Source organism: Taudactylus pleione, unplaced genomic scaffold, assembly GCF_031769625.1.
Source record: "Taudactylus pleione unplaced genomic scaffold, aTauple2 ptg000181l, whole genome shotgun sequence".
NCBI classification, from domain to species: Eukaryota; Metazoa; Chordata; class Amphibia; order Anura; family Myobatrachidae; genus Taudactylus; species Taudactylus pleione.
Window position 1 is genome coordinate 11,504,854 of NW_028284583.1, and position 18,498 is coordinate 11,523,351.

Sequence of the window (18,498 nt, forward strand, 5' to 3'; positions counted from 1 at the left end):
TTTGCAAGATTAAGCTTCTACCAGTGATTTACTTAAGTGATCATGGAGGAGTATGAAACATTGTGTTTTGGTTTTGGCAAATCCACCCTCAAAAGTTTTGGATTTCTTAAATCGTGTAATTTGGACCTGTTTTTGTTATCAGTATCTATAACAGTGATTTCCAGTCAAGTTTGACCACCTCACAGCTCACAATATTGTTTTCGGCAATATTGGCCAAAGACAGAAGATACATTTTCAACATGATTTCTGCTGAGCGCTGCACCCCACGACCTTTTAATTACTTCATGCTAGGGGTGAGCGGGTTCGGATTTCTGAAATCCGAACCCCCCCGAGCCCCCCCGATCCGAGTCAGATCAGAGTCAGGCTCGACTTTTCCCGCCTGACTCGGATCTGAAATCGAGGCAAAACGTGATCATCCGGCCTTCCGGGTCTCGCGGGTTTTGGATCCTATATAAGGTACCCGCGTCGGTGCCATTTTCTCACTCGGCTGTGGACAGTGAAGAGGGAGGGTGGGAGTTAGGGCTGGCTGGGCTGTGTAGTGTAGTGTAGTGCAGAGTAGAGTTGTGCTGTGCTGTGCTGCACTGTGCTGCTGTTGTACACTACTTCAAAGTCCATAGGGGCTGGCTGTGTTGTGCTGTGCTGCTGTTGTTAATAGGGGCTGTGTCCACTACTTCAAAGTCCATAGGGGCTGGCTGGACTGTGTTGTGCAGTCAGTTCTCCATAGGGGCTGTGTCCACTCCAAAGTCCTGTGCAGTGTCCCAGTCCTAAAGGGGTGCTGTAGTGTTGTCCAGGGGGTGCTCTGTCCATCAGGGGTGCTCCCCCCAAGTGCTAAAAAAAAATCATTTTTTCTGTGTTTGTGAATTGTGTGCGCAGTAGCCGCACGTGCATCAACAAAGTAGTGCCAAGCGTGCGCCTGTGTCATAAGTAAAGGGCCGGCTGGCTTGACCGTTAAAGGGTGCTGTAACCCCCAAAGTACACTCCAAACCAAATAACAAAATATTTTTTCTGTGTTTGTGAATTGTGTGCGCAGTAGCCGCACGTGCATCAACAAAGTAGTGCCAAGCGTGCGCCTGTGTCATAAGTAAAGGGCCGGCTGGCTTGACCGTTAAAGGGTGCTGTAACCCCCAAAGTACACTCCAGTCCAAACCAAAAAACAAAATATTTTTTCTGTGTTTGTGAATTGTGTGCGCAGTAGCCGCACGTGCATCAACAAAGTAGTGCCAAGCGTGCGCCTGTGTCATAAGTAAAGGGCCGGCTGGCTTGACCGTTAAAGGGTGCTGTAACCCCCAAAGTACACTCCAAACCAAATAACCAAATATTTTTTCTGTGTTTGTGAATTGTGTGCGCAGTAGCCGCACGTGCATCAACAAAGTAGTGCCAAGCGTGCGCCTGTGTCATAAGTAAAGGGCCGGCTGGCTTGACCGTTAAAGGGTGCTGTAACCCCCAAAGTACACTCCAGTCCAAACCAAAAAACAAAATATTTTTTCTGTGTTTGTGAATTGTGTGCGCAGTAGCCGCACGTGCATCAACAAAGTAGTGCCAAGCGTGCGCCTGTGTCATAAGTAAAGGGCCGGCTGGCTTGACCGGTAAAGGGTGCTGTAACCCCCAAAGTACACTCCAAACCAAAAAACAAAATATTTTTTCTGTGTTTGTGAATTGTGTGCGCAGTAGCCGCACGTGCATCAGCAAAGTAGTGCCAAGTGTGCGCCTGTGTCATAAGTAAAGGGCCGGCTGGTTTAACCATTAAAGGGTGCTGTAACCCCCAAAGTACACTCCAGTCCAAACCAAATATCAAAATATTTTTTCTGTGTTTGTGAATTGTGTGCGCAGTAGCCGCATGTGCATCAACAAAGTAGTGCCAAGCGTGCGCCTGTGTCATAAGTAAAGGGCCGGCTGGCTTGACCGTTAAAGGGTGCTGTAACCCCCAAAGTACACTCCAAACCAAAAAACAAAAATTTTTTTCTCTGTTTGTGAATTGTGTGCGCAGTTGCCTCACGTGCATCAGCAAAGTAGTGCCAAGTGTGCGCCTGTGTCATAAGTAAAGGGCCGGCTGGTTTGACCGTTAAAGGGTGCTGTAACCCCCAAAGTACACTCCAGTCCAAACCAAATATCAAAATATTTTTTCTGTGTTTGTGAATTGTGTGCGCAGTAGCCGCACGTGCATCAACAAAGTAGTGCCAAGCGTGCGCCTGTGTCATAAGTAAAGGGCCGGCTGGCTTGACCGTTAAAGGGTGCTGTAACCCCCAAAGTACACTCCAGTCTAAACCAAAAAAATATATATTTTTTCTGTGTTTGTGAATTGTGTGCGCAGTAGCCGCACGTGCATCAACAAAGTAGGGTGAAGCGTGCGCCTGTGTCATAAGTAAAGGGTCGGCTGGCTTGACCGTTAAAGGGTGCTGTAACCCCCAATGTACACTCCAAACCAAATAACAAAATATTTTTTCTGTGTTTGTGAATTGTGTGCGCAGTAGCCGCACGTGCATCAACAAAGTAGTGCCAAGCGTGCGCCTGTGTCATAAGTAAAGTGCCGGCTGGCTTGACCGTTAAAGGGTGCTGTAACCCCCAAAGTACACTCCAGTCCAAACCAAAAAAAATATATTTTTTCTGTGTTTGTGAATTGTGTGCGCAGTAGCCGCACGTGCATCAACAAAGTAGTGCCAAGCATGCGCCTGTGTCATAAGTAAAGGGCCGGCTGGCTTGACCGTTAAAGGGTGCTGTAACCCCCAAAGTACACTCCAAACCAAATAACAAAATATTTTTTCTGTGTTTGTGAATTGTGTGCGCAGTAGCCGCACGTGCATCAACAAAGTAGTGCCAAGCTTGCGCCTGTCATAAGTAAAGGGCCGGCTGGCTTGACCGTTAAAGGGTGCTGTAACCCCCAAAGTACACTCCAAACCAAATGACAAAATATTTTTTCTGTGTTTGTGAATTGTGTGCGCAGTAGCCACACGTGCATCAACAAAGTAGTGCCAAGCGTGCGCCTGTGTCATAAGTAAAGGGCTGGCTGGCTTGACCGTTAAAGGGTGCTGTAACCCCCAAAGTACACTCCAAACCAAAAAACAAAATTTTTTTTCTGTGTTTGTGAATTGTGTGCGCAGTTGCCTCACGTGCATCAGCAAAGTAGTGCCAAGTGTGCGCCTGTGTCATAAGTAAAGGGCCGGCTGGTTTGACCGTTAAAGGGTGCTGTAACCCCCAAAGTACACTCCAGTCCAAACCAAATATCAAAATATTTTTTCTGTGTTTGTGAATTGTGTGCGCAGTAGCCGCACGTGCATCAACAAAGTAGTGCCAAGCGTGCGCCTGTGTCATAAGTAAAGGGCCGGCTGGCTTGACCATTAAAGGGTGCTGTAACCCCCAAAGTACACTCCAGTCTAAACCAAAAAAATATATATTTTTTCTGTGTTTGTGAATTGTGTGCGCAGTAGCCGCACGTGCATCAACAAAGTAGGGTGAAGCGTGCGCCTGTGTCATAAGTAAAGGGCCGGCTGGCTTGACCGCTAAAGGGTGCTGTAACCCCCAATGTACACTCCAAACCAAATAACAAAATATTTTTTCTGTGTTTGTGAATTGTGTGCGCAGTAGCCGCACGTGCATCAACAAAGTAGTGCCAAGCGTGCGCCTGTGTCATAAGTAAAGGGCCGGCTGGCTTGACCGTTAAAGGGTGCTGTAACCCCCAAAGTACACTCCAGTCCAAACCAAAAAAAAAATATTTTTTCTGTGTTTGTGAATTGTGTGCGCAGTAGCCGCACGTGCATCAACAAAGTAGTGCCAAGCATGCGCCTGTGTCATAAGTAAAGGGCCGGCTGGCTTGACCGTTAAAGGGTGCTGTAACCCCCAAAGTACACTCCAAACCAAATAACAAAATATTTTTTCTGTGTTTGTGAATTGTGTGCGCAGTAGCCGCACGTGCATCAACAAAGTAGTGCCAAGCTTGCGCCTGTCATAAGTAAAGGGCCGGCTGGCTTGACCGTTAAAGGGTGCTGTAACCCCCAAAGTACACTCCAAACCAAATGACAAAATATTTTTTCTGTGTTTGTGAATTGTGTGCGCAGTAGCCACACGTGCATCAACAAAGTAGTGCCAAGCGTGCGCCTGTGTCATAAGTAAAGGGCTGGCTGGCTTGACCGTTAAAGGGTGCTGTAACCCCCAAAGTACACTCCAGTCCAAACCAAAAAACAAAATATTTGTTCTGTGTTTGTGAATTGTGTGCGCAGTAGCCGCATGTGCATCAACAAAGTAGTGCCAAGCGTGCGCCTGTGTCATAAGTAAAGGGCCGGCTGGCTTGACCGTTAAAGGGTGCTGTAACCCCTAAAGTACACTCCAGTCCAAACCAAATAACAAAATATTTTTTCTGTGTTTGTGAATTGTGGGCGCAGTTGCCGCACGTGCATCAACAAAGTAGTGCCAAGCGTGCGCCTGTGTCATAAGTAAAGGGCCGGCTGGCTTGACCGTTAAAGGGTGCTGTAACCCCCAAAGTACACTCCAGTCCAAACCAAAAAACAAAATATTTTTTCTGTGTTTGTGAATTGTGTGCGCAGTAGCCGCACGTGCATCAACAAAGTAGTGCCAAGCGTGCGCCTGTGTCATAAGTAAAGGGCCGGCTGGCTTGACCGTTAAAGGGTGCTGTAACCCCCAAAGTACACTGCAAACCAAATGACAAAATATTTTTTCTGTGTTTGTGAATTGTGTGCACAGTAGCCGCACGTGCATCAACAAAGGAGCAGCGCCAAGCGTGCGCCTGTGTCCCATAAGTAAAGAGCCGGCTGGCTCATTTCTTAAAGGGTGGTGTAACCCACAAAGTGCACTACTCTCCTGCAAAAATAAAAAAATATTTTCTGTGTTTAGCCGCACTTATATATCAAATCGATATAACATAAATGGAGGACCAAACTTTCTCCGATAAAAATAAAATAGAGAAAGATCAAGAACCACTTCCTCCTAGTGCTGAAGCTGCTGCCACTAGTCTTGACATAGACGATAACATGCCATCAACGTTGTCTGCCAAGGCCGATGCCCAATGTCATAGTAGAGGGCACATACAATCCCAAATGACAAAGTTCAGGAAAATTACCTTGAAAAAAACATTTAAATCATCTGAAGAGAAACTTAAACTTGCCAATATGCCATTTACGACACGGAGTGGCAAGGAACGGCTAAGGTCGATCCCTAGTATGTTCATGACTAGTGGTTCAGCTTCACATGACGATGGAAGCCCTCCTCCCACTAAAAAAATCAAAAGAGTTAAGCTGGCAAAAGATACAGCGAAGAACTGTGCTTTCTAAGAAGATATCACAAATCCCCAAGGAGAGTCCAAGTGTGGAGGTGGTTGCGATGCCTGACCTTCCCAGCACTGGACGGGAAGAGGTGGCTCTTTCCACCATTTGCACACCCCCTGCAAGTGCTGAAAGGAGCACCCACAGTCCACTTGCTGATATGCAAATTGAAGATGTCACTGTTGAAGTACAACAGGATGAGGATACTGGTGTTACTGGCGCTGAGGAGGAAGTTGGCGAGGAGGATTCTGATGGTGATGTGGTTTGTTTAAATCAGGCTCCGGGGGAGACAGTTGTTGTCCGTGGGATGAAAAAGCCCATCACGGTCATGCCTGGGCAGAAGACCAAACATTCCACCTCTTTGGTCTGGCAATATTTCTATCCAAATCCGGACAACAACTGTCTTGCCATATGTACCATATGTAAAGGTGGAATAAGTAGGGGTAGGGACGTTAAACACCTAGGAACATCCTCCCTTATACGGCACCTGCAGCGTGTTCATAATAAATTACTGTCAAGTTCAGAAACTTTGGCTAAGACCGTAAGCAGTCCAGGGACACCTAAATCCTGTTGTCATGTTGTATCCAAGCGCCTGCAAACCACACCGTCAACTCCCTCCTCGTCAATTTCCTCCTTAGTCAGGATCGGAAGTAGTCCTGCAGGCCATGTCACTGGCATGACTGACTCTCCTATCCGGGATTCCTCCGGAGGATCCTGCATTGCTACACCTCCTGCTGCTGCTGTTGCTGCTGCTGGGAGTCGTTCATCATCCCAGAGAGGAAGTAGGAACACCACTACTTTTACTAAACAATTGACCCTCCAACAGTCCTTAGCGAGGAGGATGAAGTACGACAGCAGTCATCCTGAAGCAAAACGTATAACTGAGGCCTTGACTGCTATGTTGGTGTTAGAAGTGCGTCCGGTATCCGCCATTAGTGCAGTGGGATTTAGACAATTGATGGAGGTAGTGTGTCCCCGGTTCCAAATCCCGTCTAGATTCCACTTCACTAGGCAGGCGATACCGAGACTGTACAGAAACGTCAGAAAAAGTGTCCTCAGTGTCCTGAAAAATGCCGTTGTACCCAATGTCCACTTAACCACGGACATGTGGACAAGAGGAACAGGGCAGACTAAGGACTATATGACTCTGACAGCCCACTGGGTAGATGTATCACCTTACGCAGCAATAGCAGCAGCGTCACCAGTAGCAGCATCTCAGAAACGCCAGCTCGTTCCAAGGCAGGCTACGCTGTGTATCACCGGTTTCAGTAAGAGGCACACTGCCGACAACCTCTTAGAGAGACTGAGGGAAATCATCGCCCAGTGGCTTACCCCACTTAGACTCTCCTGGGGATTTTTGATATCTGACAACGCCACCAATATTGTGCGGGCATTACATCTGGGAAAATTCCAGCACGTCCCATGTTTTGCTCACACAATAAACTTGGTGGTGCAGAATTTTCTGAAAAGCGACAGGGGCGTGCAGGAGATGCTTTGGGTGGCCCGAAAAATTTCTGGCCACTTTCGCCATTCAGCGACTGCGTGCCGAAGACTCTAGCGCCAGCAAACACTCTTGAACCTGCCCCGCCATCACCTGAAGCAAGAGATTGTGACGCGGTGGAACTCAACCCTCTATATGCTTCAGAGGATGGAGGAGCAGCAAAAGGCCATACAAGCCTATACATCCACCTATGACATAGGCAAAGGAGGGGGTATGCACCTGACTCAAGCGCAGTGGAGAATGATTTCCGTGTTGTGCAAGGTTCTCCAGCCCTTCGAACTTGCCACACGTGAAGTCAGTTCAGACACTGCCAGCTTGAGTCAGGTCATTCCCCTCATCAGGCTTTTGCAGAAGCAGCTGGAGAAAGTGAAGGAGGAGCTAAAATGGAGCGATTCCGCTTGGCATGTGGGACTTGTGGATGAAGCCCTTCATTCGCTTTGCCAGGATTCCAGGGTGGTCAATCTGTTGAAATCAGACCACTACATTTTGGCCACCGTGCTCGATCCTAGGTTTAAAGCCTCTGTGGTGTCTCTCTTTCCGGCCGACACAAGCCTGCAGAGGTGCAAAGACCTGCTGGTGAACACACTGTCAGCTGAAGCGGAACGTGACACGTCAACAGCTCCTTCTTCATTTTCTCCCGCAACTGGGGCTGCCAGGAAAAAACTTAGGTATCCTAAGCAACCCGCTGGCAGTGATGCAGGGCAGGCAGGACCAAGTTTGGACATCTGGTCCGGACTGAAGGACCTGGCAACATTTTCTGACATGTCTACTGTCACTGCATATGATACTGTAACCATTGACAGAATGGTGGAGGATTACATCAGTGACAGCATCCAAGTAGGCATGTCAGACAGTCCGTACCTGTACTGGCAGGAAAAAGAGGCAATTTGGAGGCCCCTGTACAAACTGGCTCTATTTTACCTGAGTTGCCCCCCCCCTCCAGTGTGTACTCCGAAAGAGTGTTTATTGCAGCCGGGAACCTTGTCAGCGAAAGGCGTAGGAGGTTGCTTCCACAAAATGTGGAGAAGATGATGTTCATAAGAATGAATTATCAACTCTTCCAGGGAGACCAGCCTCCAGAACGTACAGAGGGACCTGTGGTGGTGGATTCCAGCGGGGACGAGTTAATACTCTGTGAGGATGAGGATGTACACAACACTGAAGAGGGTGAGGAATCGGTGGATGAGGATGAGGACGACATCTTGCCTCCATAGAGCCAGTTTGTGCAGGGACAGATTAATTGCCAGCTTGTTTTGTGGGGGCCCAAACGAACCAATCATTTCAGCCACAGTCGTGTGGCAGACCCTGGCGCTGAAATGATTGGTTTGTTAAAGTGTGCATGTCCTGTTTATACAACATAAGGGTGGGAGGGCCCAAGGACAATTCCATCTTGCACCTCTTTTTTTTCTTTGAATTATGTACTGTTTGGGGCCTAGTTTTTCAAACTGCCATCCTGTCTGCCACTGCAGTGTCACTCCTAGATGGGCCATGTGTTTGTGCCGCCCACTCGTGTCGCTTAGCATAGTCATCCATCTACCTCGGTGCAACCTTTTGGACATAAAAACACTATTGGGAGGTGTGAGGTGTTCAGAATAGACTGGAAATGAGTGGAAATTAAGGTTTTTGAGGTTAATAATAGCATAGGAGCAGAAAAATCAACACATTCTGTGATTTTAGCTGTTTTTATGCTTTTTTACAAAAAAATACAGATCCAAAACACAAAACCCAGAACCCAAAACACTGAAGGGTGGTTTTGGCAAAACTAATCCAGATCCAAAACACGAAGAAAGATCCAGATCCAAAAGCAAAACACAAAACACGAAAAGTGGCCGGTGCACACCCCTACTTCATGCTGGTAATTATGATGTTTCATGCTTGAGTCCAAATAGAGATGTTATGATAAATGATTAATTGTTTTTTTGTTAATCTGTGTACCATTTGGTTATAAACTAAAAAACTTTCTATGAGTACCTACAGCCCACACCCTCCCTTTACCCTCTCCTGCGTGAAATGACGCCTAATCATAAGGCAGTGACTCTTATATGCAATCCAAAATTACACAAGATATGACATTTCCGGGAAAATTATGTTTCACCTCATAGTGAGATCCAAACTTGACAGGGGAAGACCTGACCCGGGACTCGGATCCACAATGAAACACCAAATTTGTGTGTTTTGGATTTCAGCAATCTGAGCTAACACATCTCTACTACAAACCAACAAGGATACATTGAGGCAATGCTTGGCAAATTTGGAATGGCAGACACCAAACCTAACAATACACCAATTAATAAATATAACATAAGCTACTGTATGTGTCTAACAACAGAGGCAGAGATAGAAGAAATAAGGAGCATTTCTTGTCAAAGTGCCAATGTATGCAAGTGTTGCTACATAGCCAGACATCACACATGAGGTCAGTTGTGTTAGCCAATTTGCAATCAACCCTGGAAGAAAGCATTGCACTGTTGTTAAATGTATTCTGAGATGCCTGAAGAGTGCAAGTTCCTTAAAACTAACGTTTTCAAAAACTGCAAATTTTGAGTTATAGGCTTTCTGTGATTCTGATTAGGGAACAGATAAAGATGGTAAATGTTCCTGCACAATATCTATTCACTATGGTGGGTCCAGCCATTAGGTGGGCTAGCAAAAAACAACCTACTATGGAGGCGGAGTACATGACACAGCAACAGTCAAAGAGGTATTTTGGCTGTAGAAGTCTTTGGCCCAAATGTAATTGGGTGAGAGTTTACAAAATGTGATAGTTTAGCAGTAAACTCTCACATTGGTCGAGTTTTATCTTCAAAATGAGAAAACATCTGTATGAGAGTTTAAATTGTGTGAGTTTTTGAGTCTAAAAACATACGCTTTTGCTCTGTTGCTTTCTTCTCGGACTCTATTACATTGGCCGAGTTTAAAAAGTGTGAGAGTTTTCTGCTAGACTCTCACATTTTCTAAACTCTCATCCTATTACATTTGGCTCTTTGTGTGAGTTAGGTATTCTTGATTCAAAAGACATTATCAATATTGCATGTGACAACAAAGGTGCAATATTTACTAAAGGTTGAGTTTTTTTGTTGATTTGGGGTTTTTGGTATATTTGTAGATGAATTTCAGTTGATTTTGCAAATTGGGGATTTACTAATGGAAAAATTTACTATAAAATAGACTTTAAAACTTAATTATGAGCAAAATAGACCATTTACCAAACATAGATATTTTACTGTAGACCATTACAGGATTCCCTCATTAACAGTCAGATTGGAAATCAACTAAACTTACAATACCGACTGAAAAATCCCCAAATAAGTAGACTATTAAAATACAGGCAATTTTAGGTTCTAAACACCATTCTATTGGTAGGAACTTAATTATGATGCCTATAAAACACAAACTAATCACAGTCTACAGGCAGACATAAGAAACACTGACAAAATAAACTAAACTTCAAAATGACAATAACAATACAGAAATTTACAGGACAAAGCTGTCAGAAATCACGTTTTAAGCACCTATACCAAATCACCACACTCCTGCTATATACTCCTCCCTCCTCTCTCTCCACAAAACTCCCTTTCATTTAGCTTGGATGTCAACGTTTTTATAATGAATTACTGTTGCTTACAGTGCATGTGGTATGTTTTGCCCAATAGTAGTACATAAGACAATGTTTGTCAATTTTGTAGGTCATTTTGTAGGTGAACATTCCAAATAGACAATTTTTACACTCTTGAAAATCGACCCATATTGCATTCGATTTTGAAATCAATTTTAAAATTGGATGTTAGTAAAAGAGAGATTTGGCCAGTGATTTATACAGTCGATTTCAAGTAGATTTCAGTCGATTAAAATCAACATAAAAACCGACTCAAAAATCAATCAATAGTAAATATATCCCTTGCTGTCTGCATAACCTGAACACTCCTCACTGACCTCCCTGCCTGGACACTGTAATAACTTATTACGTTGCTTGCTGCTCTTACTGTTTGCTTTTTGCTTTGTTTTTGAAACATCTCTGACTACATAATTTCAGTACTAATATCATTTGACTTTATTCCCTTAAAATTGTGCAATTCCATTTGTTTTTACCACAACTTCATGTCTATGCACGTTTAACATTAGTTATACACTCAGGGGCGTTTCTTGAGAGGAGGGGGCCCGCGTGCTGTCTCCGACACAGGCACCCTCCTCTCTGTCCGGCGGACGGCAGCGCACTGAGCTGTGTGTGTCCAGCGCCGGAGTTATAGACTCTGGGCACTAGAGTGCGTCCAGAGTCTATTGAGTATGCGCAGGTCACCAGGAAAATGGCTGCGGCGGCCATTTTCCAGTAGTTTTTACAGCGCCAGACCCCCGCGCCGACGTGGGACTCCAGAAAGGTAAGTAATACTACGGGTACTGGGTGTGCGGTGTGGGGCCCCCCTGGACCCAGGGGCCTGTGGGCCCCGCACACCATGCACCCATTATAGATACGCCCCTGTATACAGTGTATTAGTATTTTCTTTCTACACCCTTAAAAGCTCCTGAAAATTCCCCTTAACAATACACTACTGCAGATATAATGTACTTAGAATCTTACCTGCACTGCTCTTTGACCTGCATTTTTTTTCAATTTAACTGCACTGTACCTATCTACTGTATACAGCTTACCATTGAGTAGCAACTTTATTTGTACTTGACTTTTATAAGTTTTTGCTGTATTTGCTCCTTTCAACTTATCACTTTCTCTAATATTATTTACTGTGTCCTCGCTCCCGCCCAATACCCAACCTCATCCCCTGCAATCATCTCCTGCCCTATACCCAGCCCTCCCCCACACCAGCAATTCTGCCAATCTAACCCATATCACCCCACTTTCCTCTCTCTCTTTCTGTGATACCCTCTGGAATTCCATATCCATTGGTAACAAAACTATCCGCTATCCATGACCTTTTCATCTTGAACACTCTTAACCTTCTTGCTATTGAAACCTGGCTTTCTTCCACTGACACTGCATCCCCCGCTGCTCTCTCCTATGGGGGGCCTCTCCTTCACCCACTCTGTCAGATCTGGACTACCCAGACAGAGTCGGCATCTTCTTATCCCCCAGCTATACCTTTCATGTCATTCCCCCTGAACCCTCCCTTTATTCTCCTCCTTCGAAGTTCACTCTATCCATCTCTATCAGTCTCTTTTAACCCATCCAACTCTATGTCTCAGTCATCTACCGTCCGCTTGGCCCCACTTCCCAATTCCTTGACAACTTTTCTGCCTGGCTTCCCACTACCTCTCCACTGACCTCCCCTCTCTCATTCTAGGTGACTTTAACATCCCCACTGACCCAGCTTCCACCAAATTTCTTGCTCTCTCCTACTCTTGGCCTCACTTAGTGGACTCACTCCTTCACCTACTGCCTCGGCCACTCCTTTGACATTGTCTTCTCCCATCTATGCATATTCTCTGACTTCTCCAACTCTCCATTCCCACTCTCGGACCACCATCTTCTAAACACAATTTTGATGCTGTTGACTCCAATATTCCTTCTTCTATTCGCTTGATGCTCTCCTGTCCCTTCTATCCACCCAGGCACACGCACCGCCAAATGCCACTGGAGAAACTATCGAAACTTAGCAGACCTCCTTCACTTGGGTTTCTCCCCAATAGTTGGCTCCCCTGTTGGTTCCAGCATCCCGGACACTTAAAACAGACACAGCGACTATAGGACATCTCATTGCTGTGTTCATATACGGAGTCCGTTTCCCGCCAGTCTCCAGTTATTCTGCAGCAGAGAGACTCACTGGCTACTGGTCATCTAAGTCTAAAGCTGGCCACACATCTAAAGATTATCTGTCCAACCAGCCAACTATTTGATTGGTTGGAATGAAAATCTGGAAACGTATGGGAGTAACTGATGATCAGCAATTTGCTCCTAACTGCCAGAAACAGATGAAAATGGTCATCAGACAAGTTTGTTAAATGTTTGATCAAAACAATTTGTTCAAACAACAGTTTTTAGTCCGTTTTCCGGTGTTTGGGTGCAAATTGCTGATTGTCATTTGCTTTCATCCCTTACCAGATTTTCATTCCAACCAATCAACTAGTTGGATGGTTGGATGTAAGTTGGTCTAGTGTGTGGCCAGCTTTAGTCTGGAGCTCACCAACAGCTAGCGCAGAGACAGCTCACTGCATACCAGCAAGTATTGCTGTCAGACAGAGTAAATTAAGCCAGGAAGGAGTATTTATCTTGGACTCCATACAGCTTAAAACTACAGTGTGTGTAAGCTGCTACTATTTTCAACACACACATTAACATAATTTGTGACTGTGTGGATGCACTATATTATGGCCATGTGGTGAGAGCCACCTCTATATATAAAGAAAAAAATTCAAACCAGTTTTTGAATACCGATTAGGCACAAAAGAATAATGTATTTTTAAATATTGAATTGCTGCTGAAGCCAATATTGGACTTTTTATCAATCATATGGGATATTAAATTATCATCACATCATCATTTTGTTATTATATACATTATATATATATATATATATATTTGTAATTAAAACATGTTTTAATTTTATTTGAGTTCCAACTGATATTCATTTCTGTCATCTCTCAACTAAATTCATTTTATTAATTAGCGCATTGATAACACAGTCTTTCTTGCAGTAAGCTTTAGCTCCTGCAGCCTGGCCGAAGGGACAACAATCGCAACCAATGGTCGCGATTGTTCCGATGGTGATCCCAGGCTGCGAACTTGGTCGCAGCGCTGCGATCACACAGATGCAGCAAAGAAGTGTCTGACACCTCCTTCTGCATTTGCATTTTAAATGGACAGAATTGCACAGCTGCTTGTGTGCGGCTGTGCAATTCCGTCCATCTCTGAATCAGGCCCATAGATCCCAGAATCCTTATTGATGTACTGTATTCATCACTCTAAGGTCCTCATTCAGAGCCGTTCGTTAGCATCAGTGCGCTCGTTGCGTTCCGATGTTAGGAAACCACACATGCGCCGGTGTTCCACTGCGCATGTGCGAAAGGCAGATTGCAAGCTTTTTTTGTATCGTTCGTCAAATTGCGAACAGGAAGTGACATGTCAAATGTGATTGACAGAACAGGCCGTTTTTGGGCGTTGACGGGGGTGGAGATGGAAAAACGCAGGCGTGGCAAGGCGTTTTTTGGGCGTACATAAATTTTCAGCTGCGAACGTCAAATGTGTTCGTACCAAGTCATACGTCACTGGCTGATCCTCTTTCCGTTCAAACTGCTCGCACAGCTTGGGGTGTGGATTACTCCACCACAATGGCGATGGCCTTGTCCTCCGGTCCGGGCCTCCACGATGTTTTATTGATTAATCACGGCTTGTCAGAAAAACAATCAACTTTGAACTGCAAACCAGCTTGTAATGTGTTTTGAAAAGAGTTTTTTTGGTTAGCAGAGCACAAAACCGTACGCAGGTGGAAATCACAGCTGCTAATTTCAGGATTACACAACCAATTAGCGTACATTTGTAGGAATGTTTTTTTTATTTTAATTTTGGTTTTGTGCTATTGTAACAATAATGTCATCAGGTTTGTGTGTATTTTACCATTTTGCTTTGGCCAGGAGAATTTGCATCCTTTTTTTAATTTTAAAGTGTTCCTTAAAGAGCCCTTTTTTTTAAAACCCTTTTTTTTTTGGAGGTCGTTTTTGGCTTGTGGGCCAGGATTAACTGTAAACCATTTATAAAATAATGTCACAATACAATGTAGCTCATTTTTCATATTTTAAACGTTTTCGGGGCCATTTTGCCAAAACACTTTTTGGCCAGTGTTAGACACAAATAACAAATAATTAGGACAAACATATTAAAAGGTTTGGGCAACTTAAACAAACAAATTAAAAACAATTCACAAGAAAGGAGAGGGAAGTTTTGGCCAGAAAGGAATATGGGGCAAGCACAGAAGGAGTGTGGGAAAATTAGCCAGTGCTGTCATCGTTTTTTTCCCCGTTTGGCTGGGGTAGGGTGGGTGCCAGACCGGGTCCTCTGGCTGGCCTGTCCAGAGGCAGATGTTGTGGCCTCTGGACTAGGCACAGGGCTAGGCACATTTGGAGGAATGGCTGTTGTTGTGCCAGAGGTGGAGGACCCTGACGTTCCGGCAGGAAGGGAGGTCGGCTCCACCATGTGCTGGCGAACGAGCTGCTCCAGGGCATTGGCGATTCTGATGTTGGCCCTGGTATTTTCAGCCAGGGCCTGACCAATGGTCACGTTGGCTGCAGCATTTTGCTCCAGGGCCTCAGCCACCCGTAGCAGACTGGCATCCATTCTCTGCAGAATCTCCGTATGGTAATCCGATTTAAAATTGAGTTCTGTGAGGAGTGCCACTGCCTGCGAGGGGGATTGCCCTGGACTGGCTTCTGCAGGGTCCTCAGCCGGATGTACTGGTTCCTCCCCTGCAGAGCCAGCCGAAATTCTGCGGCCAAGGCTCCCCTCTGGAACAGACTCATTCGCCTGTGTCTCTGTGTGAAAAAAGAGAAAAGAGTCACATTAGAAACTACATATTGTCACAATAACATTTCAGAGTTGGTTACATCACAACATTTACCTGGGACAACATGAGGAGCCGCAAAGTCTGGCATGTCCGTATCCATGTTGGACACGCCGAACACCTCCACATCCTGCACACACCCCTGTGCCAGCTCTTCCAAATCATTCAGCTCCAGTGACACAGGGGTGGGACCCCCACCTGTCCCCCTTGCATGCCTAGCCCTGTCAGCCAGTTTTTGCTTCAGGCGATATTTGAAGTCTTGCCATCTGTGGGTGAAAAAGTAGGCATTATTCCTGCATTATTTTTCCCTGTTTTTATTTTCTAATTTAAGTTTTTACTTACCGGCGTTTGACATCCCGGGCTAGACGGACATAATCACCCACCCTATTGACAGCACTGGCTATCTCCTCCCACATTCTCTACTTCTGGCTTACACCCATATTCCTGTCTGCCTGTGGCAGGATGTCCACACACTTCTGAACCAAAACCTCCATCTCCTTTCTTGTGAATTGTGGCTGCCTTTTCTTTTTGCCAGCTTTGGCCGGAATACTGGGCCCAGCAGCCTCTTCCATGTCATCCTCAACACCTATTTACATTAAATTAATTTGAATTTAGATGTCAATCTTTCACTATATTCTGTTTCCAAATCAGCCTTGATTAGAAATGTGAGAAATACTTACCGGCCGCCTCTTGCCCATTGTTTGGCTGGTCTGTAGCCATTTTTCATGCCAAACCAAGAACTACACCAGACCGTTTGTTTTTTTCCGTGACGTATTTATACATGCGTCCTTATTATTCGACCACATCATTGATCGTGCGTTCCTATGATCCATCATTAATTTGAGCGGGAAAAGAAACACTATTTATGGCTTTTGGCGCCCGAGTCGAGGTGGCGGTTGTTGTTTGTTGGAGGATATGTTGTTCGGAGTGGTTTGTTGGAGGGAGTTGTGTTTGGCGGATTTTTGGATTGTGTTAGAGGCTTTTTTTTGGTTTACTTTCCATTCGCATTTTTTAGTGTGGTTTTTTTTATTTGTGGTGTTCTTTCTGTGTAAGTTTTTTCCCCTCATCCTTTTGTAAAATATGGTTCTCCTTTTTTTTGGCTTTGCCTAAAAATTACTATTTTGATTTTTTGATTTTTGTAGGTTTCTTTTGGCTGTGCCCCAACGACCTTTTTGTTCTGTGACTTCTTTATCGTGTGTTGGTAAGTTTAGATTTTAACTTGTTTGTTAAATGTTCATGTCTTGTTCTTCACATATTTTGTGGTCTTTACGGTTTTTTGGGGGGTTTTTGGGGTTGGTAAAAATGCGAACCATTTAGCGCACTTTTGTAGGCTTGATTCCCCTTGTAAAAATGCGAACCATTTAGCGCACTTTTGTAGGCTTGATTCCCCTTGTAAAAATGCAAACCATTTAGCGCACTTTTGTAGGCTTGATTCCCCTTGTAAAAATGCGAACCATTTAGCGCACTTTTGTAGGCTTGATTCCCCTTGTAAAAATGCAAACCATTTTGCGCACTTTTGTAGGCTTGATTCCCTTTGTAAAAATGCGAACCATTTAGCGCACTTTTGTAGGCTTGATTCCCCTTGTAAAAATGCGAACCATTTTGCGCACTATTGTAGGCTTGATTCCCCTTGTAAAAATGCGAACCATTTTGCGCACTTTTGTAGGCTTGATTCCCCTTGTAAAAATGCAAACCATTTAGCGCACTTTTGTAGGCTTGATTCCCCTTGTAAAAATGCAAACCATTTAGCATTAAAATTCTGTTTTTTTTTGTTTCGGGCAAATTGTGGAAGTTCTCTCAATCTCGGTTTCCTATTTTTCGAAATGTGTGTTTACCCCCTTTATTTTTGTGCATTTTCAAAAGAAAAGAATACCACAAAATGGCCACCACAAAATCTAAACTTATTATGGTCTTTTGAAATGTAGGTTTTTGAAATCATGACAATACCCCGGCATGTAAGCATCTTTGGATTGAATCGTAAAGATAAGAATTTTTTTTTTTGGGGGGGGGCAACATACCTTAACTACAATTCTTACCATTTCAGGTTGATGTTGGTCGTATTATTGTGGCCATGCTGCCGGAAGCCGACCAACCTCAATCTCGTCCCAGTCATAGGCATCGTAGGCGTGCTCGGCCCCAGATATATAGAACATGTGTCACCCTTTTTGGAATGCCCGATGATGAGGTGTTAAGGCGCTACCGTCTTCTGCCCAAAATCATCATAGACACTCTCTCATTAATAGAGAGTGATCTTGAGCGGCAAATTGACAGTCCTACAGCAATACCACCACTTACGCAATTTATGGCGGTGTTACATTTCTGTGCCTCAGGATCCTTACAAACCACGGTGGGAATAGTTGCGGGAATCTCCCAATCCTCCTTTTCAAGGATCCTGAGGGCAGTGATGGAGGCAATTTTCAAGCACCTCCATCATTTTATTCAAATGCCTTTAGATATGGGTTCCCTTAGTGTGGCGAAGGCCAATTTTTACCAAATTGCTGGCTTCCCACACATCATAGGGGTTGTGGATGGTACTCACATACCACTTCAGCCTGCAGCACGGCTGGAGGCCATTTTTCGAAACAGGAAACACTATCACTCACTGAATGTAATGGTGGTATGTGATGCCTCCCTCCAGATCCTGTCCCTGAATGCAAAATTACCCGGGAGTGCACATGACTCATTCGTCATCCGTCAATCAGGGATTTGGCATAAATGAAACAACCTACAAGCTGGTGATGCGTGGCTTCTGGGTAAGTGTAGACCTTTTTTAGAAAGCAATGCAAAGCTTGATACACAGTGATCCTGATGTTGTAATTTCTTGTTCACAGGAGACAGTGGCTACCCTTGCATGCCCTGGCTGCTCACTCCTTATTTGGCTCCCACACCAGGGCCACAAAGTGAGTATAATTCTGCACTTACAGCCACCAGGCAAGTGGTGGAGCACTGTATTGGCCTTTTAAAAGGCCGATTCAGATGCCTCCACCGCTCTGGTGGTGAGCTCATGTATTTGCTGGATATGGTTTCGAAAATTGTGGTCCTGTGTGGGATATTTCACAACATCACCATAAGGAGTGGTGTCCAAATGCAGCCAGAGGATGCCTTGCCTGGGAATGGCCCCCCCCGAGGTTGGTCGGAGGTCTGTATGTGGGGGGGCCATACGTGATGATGTTGTGGCACGTTTTTTCAGGTAATTATTGACCAAAATGAAGTGAGATGA